The sequence below is a fragment of the Erinaceus europaeus genome, chromosome 10, assembly GCF_950295315.1.
Source record: "Erinaceus europaeus chromosome 10, mEriEur2.1, whole genome shotgun sequence".
NCBI lineage: Eukaryota > Metazoa > Chordata > Mammalia > Eulipotyphla > Erinaceidae > Erinaceus > Erinaceus europaeus.
The window spans coordinates 120,261,408-120,273,043 of record NC_080171.1 but is presented as its reverse complement, the minus strand read 5'-3'; positions in this window follow the sequence as shown (position 1 = coordinate 120,273,043).

Here is an 11,636-nt window from a genome sequence, read left to right as displayed (position 1 = left end):
TGAAAGCAGATGTCATTTTTTTAAAAAAGCGTATCCACTGAGTCAGTCTCTGCTGAGACACATTAGTCCATACAATTCTCCGATTTTCTGAGTATATCCTATCTTCTGAGGCTCCCAAAATGCAAGGCCAGCCCTTGAACAGCTAAGCTGTGTCTCTCACCCAACCCTTTTGAAAATAAACACTTTTTTTTTTCATGGCCAGTTAGTTTATTTATTTTTAAGTTTTTACAAAATTCTTTACATTTATTATTATTTTTATTATCTTTATTGGACAGAGAAGCCATAAATTGAGAGGGAACAGGGAGATAGAGAGGGAGAAAGACAAGGAGACACCTGCAGCATCGCTTCACCACTTGCAAAACTTTCCCACTGCAGGTGGGGAATTAGGGACTAGAACCCAGGTCCTTGAACATTGCAACATGTGCACTCAACCAGGTGCACCACCACCCAGCCCCAAGTTTGCTTGTTTATTTATTTAAATGTTTATCTTCATTTATTGGATAGAAATGGCCAGAAATCCAGAGGGAAGGGGGTAATAGAGAAACAGAGAGCCACCTGCAGTCCTGCTTCACCACTTATGAAGCGTCCCAGCTGCTGGTGGGGACCAGGGGCTTGAACCTGGGTCCTTGCACACTTAACATGTGTGCTCAACCAGGTGCGCCACCACCCAGCCCCTTTATTTATTTATTTATTTATTTATTAGCCTCTAAGCACCATGTAGGAAACTTTCTAAATAAAAATTTCCTTATAGCTAGTGATTTAACACTGGCTTACAAAATGATAAGATTTCAAGTATATAGTTTCATACCTATGAATATGTAAGTACAGTTCACTCCATTTATCACTAATGTTCCAGTCCCCTCCTTCACTCTGATAGCCACCATAACTGTTCAAAGTGTAGGAGACTGTTGGTATGCATGAGACCCCTTCTGTTTCATTTGGTTTAAATCCCCCCTGCGTAACACTATTCTATTTACATAACCACTTCATTCTATTTATATAACCGCTGTTAACAAGCACCTCCCTCCAGGGCATTGGTTCAATCCCCACTGTTTCATGATATGTTTTTGCTCCACCCCCCTCCTTGTCACACCCTGATCCTCTCCTTGTCACACTCTGATTGTCACCAGTCACTTTTCTCTCCACCCTCTCTATGTCACACCCTGTTTCCACCCTACTTGGCAAGTATATATAAAGACAGCATTGTGAGTTTTAGAGTACTTTACCTTGAGTTTAGCTTAGCTCGTCTTAGATTGTGCTGCGTCCTGCATGAATAAAGAGATACTGCCTACAGCTCAACCATGAGTCCCTGGTCGTCTGTTACCTGCCCGTGAAGCCAGCCTGGCGGAAACAACCTAACCCGTCGAAAACGACATATGGCGCCTACAACGTGGGACCAGACCTACGCAACTCCCAGATAAGTGAAGACTTTGCCTACCTATGCACTATGGTCTTCTCTTCTACTTACGAAGAGGTTTGCCAAAGCCTCTACTGTTTCATCATGAGACAGTTTCTCTGTCTCTGGAACATTTTACTCTGGGCCACACTTCGGTTCCCTCACCGGGAACTTTGGTTTCTTATGACCGGGATCATAGAGCTTGGGAGATGCACGGAGATTTCTCCTTGGACTTTCTGGATTCCCTCTCCCATGTTTCCTGAGGAAAAGGACTACATTTTGCTCCGGGCCACAGTTTGGTTCTTTATGACCGTGATCGTAGACCTTGGGATATGCATGGGGATTTCCCCTGGAACTTTCTGGACTTCTTCTCGAATGTTTCCCATGGAGAAGGACTACTCTAATTTGAAGAACATTCTCGAGTACCCTGGCAGTTCCCAAGTATGGAGACATGTGGTTAGTTCTACTCTCCTGATTAGATTCTTTCTTCAATGGGAAGACGCTTTTAAAAATGGGTGCCTGAAGCAATCCAGCAGGAACAGTCAGAAACACCCTAAATGGAATTTCGAGGACCTTTTTGGACTAGGTCGCCCTCCGGGGATTCTTAATCCTACATGGTGAGATCTTGATAATCTGGTTCAAATTGCGTTTCATAAGAGAATGATTTGAATGACTGAATTTTTGTTTGACATTGACTTAAAAAAAAAAAATGCTGGACGCAGCCATGATTTCTAGAGACATCCAGAAACAATTCAAAAATTGTTTTTTCCCTCCTATGATTTCTCTTTTACGTCTTGACATGAATCTGAAACGTTTAATCCTGAAAACTGTATGAGTTATGGGTGGGGCAGATAGTGCAATGATTATGTTAATTATTCTCATGCCTAAGGCTTTTAACCGTGGTTCTTCTGTTTACCTTTCCACATTTTATTGAGTTTAAACTGTTTTAACAACCTTGAAATGATACTAGAAAGGACTTCCAATTATAATGGAGTTATCAATTATAGTAAACTTCTAATCTGCTACAAGTTTTGTTTGACAAGTAAATGAATTTCAGCTGTCAAGTCTTCACATGAAAAAGCATCTACTCAAATGGAAATCCCGGAAATCCATTTGGACCCCTGTTCTCTGACATCGCCCCCGGAAACCAATGATGTGACCTGGCACGACCTGAAGAAACAGATTCACAGACTCGAAAGCTCACTCTCTACAGAAAAGAAGAATTCTGGTGGCCGACATTCCCCATCGAGACAGACGTGCAGCGTTTCATCCTCCGGCATTTTCTTCTGTGGTCAGCTACTTTGGACTGACACCTCCATCGGACTTACTGGTACACACAGCTGTGTTTCTCAAAGACTAACTTCAGCCAATTGCCTTGAAACTTTATAGACCATGTCCCCTCGCCTGCAGGCTCTGTCCCAGAGGCAGAAAACTCCCCCTCCTTATTAGGTTATGCCCACAGAGGCGTGAAGCGCCCCAAGAGGCAAGAGATGCCCACAGAGGCAGGAAACGCCCTTTGAGGCAAGAGATGCCCCCAGAGGCATGAAGCGTTCCCAGAGGCAAGAAATGCCCTTTCGCCTGCTAGGCCTTTCCCTTTGAGGCAAGAAAAGCTCCCCTTGGCATCACACTGGTTATTGCTGTTCGCCTATTTTGTTTTCCATGTTATATGCCAGTTCTTTTGAAAACGCCTGTACGATATACGTTTCTGTTCACCCCATAATGGCCATTAGTTAAAAAGAAAGGGGGAATTGTTGGTATGCATGAGACCCCTTCTGTTTCATTTGGTTTAAATCCCCCCTGCGTAACACTATTCTATTTACATAACCACTTCATTCTATTTATATAACCGCTGTTAACAAGCACCTCCCTCCAGGGCATTGGTTCAATCCCCACTGTTTCATGATATGTTTTTGCTCCACCCCCCTCCTTGTCACACCCTGATCCTCTCCTTGTCACACTCTGATTGTCACCAGTCACTTTTCTCTCCACCCTCTCTATGTCACACCCTGTTTCCACCCTACTTGGCAAGTATATATAAAGACAGCATTGTGAGTTTTAGAGTACTTTACCTTGAGTTTAGCTTAGCTCGTCTTAGATTGTGCTGCGTCCTGCATGAATAAAGAGATACTGCCTACAGCTCAACTATGAGTCCCTGGTCGTCTGTTACCTGCCCGTGAAGCTAGCCCGGCGAAAACAACCTAACCCGTCGAAAACGACAGGAGACAGTTTGGCTAACACCCCCCCACCCTGTGCTTATTTACCTGTTTATATCGTCTTTATTCCACAGATGAGTGAAACCATCAGGTAGCTAGCTGTCTCTCAAATCTTGTTTTGTATTGAAAAGAGCAATTTATTTTTAGGGTAAAGGATACTTCTGTATAAGGATAGAAAACAGAAACCTGTGTACACTTTCCCAGACAAACATATTGTTGGGAAGTGAGGGGAAAGAAACCCAGAGAGATAATTCCCAAGCTACAATAAGAAAAACACTAGACTCTCTGGACAGAGGATAAACAAAACAAACTCATTTAAATCTTATATGTGATGTTCTTGGCAGCACAATTTGTAATAGCCAAGACCTGGAAGCAACCCAGGTGTCCAACAACAGATGAGTGGCTGAGCAAGTTGTGGTCTATATACACAATGGAATACTACTCAGCTGTAAAAAATGGTGACTTCACCGTTTTCAGCCAATCTTGGATGGACCTTGAAAAAATCATGTTGAGTGAAATAAGTCAGAAACAGAAGGATGAATATGGGATTCTCTCACTCTCAGGCAGAAGTTGAAAAGCAAGATCAGAAAGAAAACACAAGTAGAACCTTAAATGGAATGGGCGTATTGCACTAAAGTAAAAGACTCTGGGGTGGGTGGGTGGGGAGAATACAGGTCCAAGAAGGATTCAGAGGACCTAGTGGGGGTTGTATTGTTATATGGGAAACTGGGGAATGTTATGCATGTACAAACTATTGTACTTACTGTTGAATGTAAAACATTAATTCCCCAATTAAAAAAAATCAGGAAAAAAAAATCTTATATGTGAACTACATTTTCCCTGATATCATCCTCATCTCCTCCCCCCCCCTGTTTCTACTCGAGCATTCAAACTTTTTGTACTTTTTTCAGTCAACACAATTCCTTTAGGGACCCTAGTGGCACCTGAGGACCGTGGTAAATAATAAAGAAGCTTGAATAGCAATATCGAGTGACCACTGATAAAAGAGCCATCGACTCCTCGTTTCCTACAAGGACATGTGAGAGCTTGTTTGGACCCCAAGTGATAAAATCCCGCAAGCTGTTGTCTCAGTGAGCAAATTTCTAGGTCGTCTGTCCAATGTGTCTCTCAGTCCTCCTTGCTATTGGGCCCTGCTCTCTGATGAACCTTGCCTGTAAGCTTTGCTCCTCAGCAGTATAGTTCCTGTCCTCAACAAATCAATCCTTCCAAATAACAGAGGGGATATATGTGACCCAGATATGGAGGCTCATTAATAAGCTTTCCTCTCCCTCCTCTTCCTGTTCTCCCCCTTGTCTTTGCTCTGTTGAGTCACTTTTGAAATATTTTCTCTAACTTTTCTTGTTTTCCCCTTTAAAAATGCTTGAGAACTGAATAGAAATTTTCTAAAGAAGAGGTCCACAGGGTCCACAGACATATGAAGAAATGCTACAGGTAACACTAGGAAAATGCAAATTAAAACATCACTGTGATTCCACTTCACGCCTGTGAGAATGTTTACATCAACAAAACAGGAAATGACAGGTGTCGGTGAGGTTGTGAAGAGAAAAGGGACTCGGCATTGCTGGTGTAAATGCAAACTGGTATAGCTCCTTCGGAAGACTGTATGGAGTATCATAGACAAATACAACTCAAAATACCTTATGACCCAGCAATATCATTCCTGGGTACTTACCCAAAGAACATGAGAGCATGAATTCAAAAGGATACACCCATCCTTGTGTTTGTAGTGCCATTATTTACAACAGCCAGAGAGTAGAAGCAACAGAAGTGCCCATCATCAGAAGTTAGAGGATATATTCTCCAAGAAATATTACTCTACAATAAAAAGATAATATTTTGTCCTCTGAGGCAAAATGGATGGCATTGGAGGCGAGGATGCTTTGCAAAATAAGTAACAAGGTGAAAGACAACTACTACATGGCTTCACTTTCATGTGGAATCTAGAGAACTTGCAGAAAAAATCCCTACGGAAGTAAACAGACTATCTCTAAGATGTTATAAAAAATACTATGGTGGTTTTCCTTGGGAGAGTGGAGGCACAGAACTTGGGTGGTGGGTGTGATGTGGGACGATGCCCTGTAATCCTACAGTTTTGTGAATCATTAATAATCCAAAAAAAAGAAAAGTGGCTCAATTTGTTCTTTATTGTCACCAGGGTTATCTCTGGGGCTCTGCGAGAATACCATTCTTACAGCCATTCTTGTCTTTTTTTTTTTTCTTTTCTCTTTATTTTTAGGATAGGTCAGATTGAAGTTAAGAGGAGATTGGGAGATCAAGAGGGAGAGAGAAAAACAGACACCTACAGACCTGCTTCACCACTCATGAGAGCAATGTGTGTGGGTTTAAACGGGGGTCCACATGTACGGTAATGTGTGTCATTAACCGGATGTGCCACCACTTGGCCCTGGTTAAATTTTTTTTTTTTTTTAAAAAAACATGATTCTATATATAAACTTTGCATTGCTTAATTATTTTATTTTTTTTGTCAGAGCACATGAGTGGTTTCACCACCCCTGGGCAACTTTTTCATTCACACACACACACACACACACACACACACACACACACACACACACACACGATACACCACAGTACTAGACCTCCCCCTGGTGCCATGGAAGTTCCCATGTAGTGTCAGGGCTCAAAACTGGACCACATTCACAGTGTAGTGTGTGAGCTCTGTCCCCACACATCGTATTGCTTAAAGAAAATGATAAAATATAAACAGAAGAAACAGTCTGACCAATAAAGTTCTTTTACAGATGGTTGCTTGACTTTAATTTACTGGAAAGCCTGACAGCCAGAGCTGTCACAGGATGCAAGAAGCTGGACTGAAGGTGTGGCTGTGTTGTGATGACAAGTCTGTCTTTTGCACACCCTCTTTCAAACATTTTCTCATCTCACAGAGTCAGGAAGCTCTCATGAGATTTTTTAGTGATTAAGGGCTTCTTTGAAAATGCACCAGCATGAAGTATCCAGAGAACTGTGTTGCTGACCCAGGTATTATCTTTCCTGGATTATGTGATCTCGAGCAGGTCCTAGGATTTCTCTAATCCCTCAACTTTTCAGCTGCAAAATCGCCGTCAGAATTCTGCCATTTCTAAAGTTCCCTTGTCTGGACTTCTGATGTCAACCTGGAGAGACAAGGCAAATCAAGTGTTTTCTTTTCAATGGTTGAGACCTTAAATAAAATAACAGACAGGGGAGGAGCTGTAACCAAACCTACCTGAAGCTGACTGTGTATTTCCTATAAAAAAATGGCTGTGTAAGGACCGGCATAAGGATCCTGGTTCTAGACCCCAGCTCCCCACCTGCAGGGGAGTCGCTTCACAGGCGGTGAAGCAGGTCTGCAGGTGTCTGTCTTTCTCTCCCCCTCTCTGTCTTCCCCTCCTCTCTCCATTTCTCTCTGTCCTAACAACAACGACATCAATAACAGCAACAATAATAACTACAACAACAACAACAACAAGACGACAAGGGCAACTACAGGAAAAGTAAATAAATAAAATAAAAAATGGCTGTGGGATTGTAAAGAAATCATTTATATATTTTATGCTTTTGTTTTCCAAATTACTTTACTAAGGGATAGAATGATTTTCTTTTCTTTCTTTTTTTTTTAAATTTTTTATTTAAGAAAGGATTAGTGAACAAAAGCATAAGATAGAATGATTTTCAAAACAGCTGTCACGTGAGTACAGTTTCTTTTTTTTAACAATATTTATTTATTTATTTATTCCCTTTTGTTGCCCAGGAGAGAAATGGAGAGAGAAGGGGAAGACAGAGAGGGGGAGAGAAAGATAGACACCTGCAGACCTGCTTCACCGCCTGTGAAGCGACTCCCCTGCAGGTGGGGAGCCGGGGGCTCGAACCAGGATCCCTACGCCAGTCCCTGCGCTTCATGCCACGTGCGCTTAACCTGCTACACTAACGCCCCGCCCCCTTAAAGGTTTGTTCCTGAGCAAGCCTCAGTTCCACAACGACTTAGCTAAATAGCAAGAAGTGTAAAGGAATTTTAAAGCTAGAACTCCAAGCAGAAGAATCTATCTGTAGGGGTCAAGTGGTGGCGTACATGACCTGGGTTTGAGCCTCCCGGTCCCCACCTGTAGGGGGGAAAGCTTCACAAGTGGTGAGACAGGGCTGCGGGTGTCTCTCTGTCTCTCTTCCTTTCTATCTCCCCCTTCTCAACTTCTGGCTGTCTCTATCCAATAAATAAAGAAAGATAATAAATAAAAAAAAAATAAAGAAAAGAGAAGAAATCTAGCTGTAGAGGCCAGTCTGGTGCATTTGGCAAAGAAACCTGCATATTGAGGGGTGATTGCAAGAGGATTAGCACAGGAGTTGAAAATACACACCATAAGAAGTGTGTTGGTGTGGGATCAAAGTGTGCTGAGACACAGCATACAAAAAGGTTTTTCAGGTATTTTCAATATATAATCAAGAGTTAGTTCTAATCCTTTTAGCTATTTTCAAGAGATAGTTAAAATCTATTGAGATATTCTTGAACAGGAATCTTTAAACTTACACGGAGCATCATTATACGAAGACAAAACATGAACTAACTCACGTCACCTGACTCTTTAAAGACGATTTACTCTGAGGAAATTAACAGCGAAGGAAGGCTCTTATTGTTTGTTCTCTGCTGTGAAAATCGCTCTTTCCTTTGGCAGTTCTACATGCTGCCGCTGTTTCATCATGTTTGTATCCCCTCCACTCATCTTCCCAAGGTTCATGGAGTTCCACACTTCCTGCAACTCCTAGGGGGTCACACCAAATCCTGTCACCATCACCATTCTTAGCAGCCTGCCTCCCAGCCCGCCACCCGGAATTCCTTCCCCTTGTCTTTCTCAGTCACAGTGTAGGTATTTCTGTAATGGCATTTCTAAACAGGTTGGGAAGCTTCGCTAGATTTAGAGTAGAAAATCAATAAGGGCGTGGGATTGGTCATCATTTTGTTGTCTTCTTGCAGTCTGCTCTCTCTCTTTCTCTTTTAATATTCAGAGAGCCTCATACCTTGGTGTTACACAGGAAGAATTTCCTAAATTTTTGTTGAATATAAATGCAGGAAACATGTGGCATGAAGATTACTGAATTGGCCCTTGATTGCTTTTTATTAGGCTAGCATGGTGTTTTCAGAAGTTGAAAAACAAGCTCAGAAGAAAAAACACAAGTAGAACCTGAATTGGAATTGTTGTATTGCACCAAAGTAAAGGAGTATGAGGTGAGTGGGTGGGGGGAGAATACAGGTTCTTCAGAGGACCCTGAGGGGGTTGTATTGTTATATGAAAAACTGGGAAATGTTATGCATGTACAAACTACTGTATTTACTATCGAATGTAAAACATTAATTCTCCAATAAAGAAATTTAAAAAAAAGAAAATCATTTACTTTCTGTTCCATATTTCTCACATGCTTATTCCAGATCCATTTCATTGCTACGTCCACACATGCAAATTATTACAGTTGATAACAGTGTTGATTCAAATTTTCTTTCATGGGTGGGGGAGGGTAGATAGCATAATGGTTATGCGAAGAGACTCTCATGCCTGAGGCTCTAAAGCCTCCCGTTCACACCTCCACACTACCACAAGCCAGAGCTGAGCAGTGCTCTGATAATAAAATATTCCTTGGTAGCAGCAGCAGGTTAAGCGCACGTGGCCCAAAGCAAAAGGACCATGTAACGATCCCGGTTCAAGCCCCTAGCTCCCCACCTGCAGGGGAGTCATTTCACAGGCGGTGAAGCAGGTCTGCAGGTGTCTGTCTTTCTCTCCTCCTCTCTGTCTTCCCCTCTTCTCTCCGTTTCTCTCTGTCTTATCCAACAACAACAGCAATAGCTATAACAACAATAACAAGGGCAATAAAAATGGGAAAAATGGCTTCCAGGAGCAGTGGGTTTGTAGTGCAGGCACTGAACCCCAGCGATAACCCTGGAGGCAAAACAAACAAACAAACAAACCCATTTCTTACTGATTTAAAAAATCACTAATTGTTGTAGATGGCTGATTGTTACATGTAGATTCACTCTACTTTTTTTTTTTAAATCTTTTTTAATATTTATTTTATTTATTTATTCCCTTTTGTTGCCCTTGTTGTTTTATTGTTGTAGTTATTATTATTATTGTTGTTGTTGGATAGGACAGAGAGAAATGGAGAGAGGAGGGGAAGACAGAGAGGAGGAGAGAAAGACAGACACCTGCAGACCTGCTTCACCGCCTGTGAAGTGACTCCCCTGCAGGTGGGGAGCCGGGGTTCGAACTGGGATTCTTATGCCGGTCCTTGTGCTTTGAGCCACCTGCGCTTAGCCCACTGCACTACAGCCCGACTCCCTCACTCTACTTTCTAAAGTTTTTATAAACATGATTATTACACACAGTTGTAACTGTAGTTGAAATAAAAGTGAAAGAAAAGAACTTCACGATCGCAGGGACTTGGGTTCTAGCCCCTGCTTCCTACCTGCAGAGGGTCCACTTCACGGTATCTGCAGGTGTCTTTCTCTTCCTTTATCTTTCTTTGTCTCCCCATCTTCTCTTTGTCTTATCTAATAAAAGCTAGAAAAAAAGAAAGAAAGAAGGACAAAATGGCCACTATTCTCCAAGGTGTGAGATGGTATCTCAGTGTAGTTCTAATTTGCATTTCTCTTAAATTATTTTTTTTTTTAAAATCTTTATTTATTGGATAGAGACAGCCAGAAATCGAGAGGGAAGGGGGAGATAGAGCAGAGAGACAGAGAGACACCTGCAGCCCTGCTTCACCACTCACAAAGCTTTCCCTTGCAGGTTGGAACTGGGGACTCAAACCCGGGTTTGAGTAACACCTGTGTTTTCAACCTGGTGTGCCACCACCTGGCCTCTAATTTGCATTTCTCTAATAAATAAGTGAAGTGGAACATTTCTTGATGTGTCTGTGGGCCATATGTATCTCTTCTTTAGAAAACTGCCTAATTAGTTCTTTGGCCTACTTTTGCTTTTCTGGTAGATAGGTACCAATTCTGTATGGATGTTTAATATCAGTTGTTTGTCAGATGTGTAGTAAGCAAATTTTTTCTCCCACTTACTGGGTTGCCTAGTTATTCTTGTATAGTTTGCTTTTTAGTTTCATGTAATCTCATTTATTTACTCTTGTTTTCATTTCCCATGCCCAAGGGGTTGAGTCTCCAAATACATCTTTGATGTGAAGGCCCTGCAAAGTTTCACGGACATTCTCTTCCATAAAATTTAGGGTTTCTGACTACTTTGATTTAATTTTGTTGTATGGTGTTAGGAGGTGGTTTTAATTGCACTTTTCTACATGTGGCTGTCCAATTTTCCCAGCATCATTTGTTGAAGAAACCTTCTTTATAAAATTGAATTGTTTTGTTCCCTTTGTTATTTTTTTTCTTTTCTCTCAGATGTGCCCTGGCTGTGTGTGTGTGTGTGTGGTTCCACATGCATTTTTGGACAAGGATTTCAACTTGTTTAAAAAAACACCATTGGGACATTGATAGCCATTTCCTTAAAATTATAGATTGCTTTTGATAGAATGGCCATTTTAATAATGTTTATTCTTCCAACATAGGGACAAGGAATGTTCTCCAGTTTCTGCATGCCCTTTTATATTTCTTTTAACAATGTCCAGTAATTTTTGTTGTAAAGGTTCTTCACCTCCTTCATGAGATTCACCGCAAGGTCTTTTATTTTTTTTTGTTCAATTTTAAATGGGATTTGAACTTTTTATTTCCCTTTCCTCTGACTGCTAGTTTGTATACAGAAATGCCAAAAATTTATGTGTATTGACTTTGTGTCCTGCTGCTGTGCTGAATTTATTAGTTATTTCCATGTCTTTTTGGTGTAATCTCTAGTATTCTCTAGGTATATTGTTATATCATCAGCAAATAGTGATAGCTTGATTTCTTCTTTTTCAATGTACTTTGGCATTTCATTCTTGTATAACGATAGTAGCAAGGACCTTGAGGACAGTGGACATCCTTGTCTGGTTCCTGATTTTAGGGGGAAAGCTTTCAGCTTTTCCCC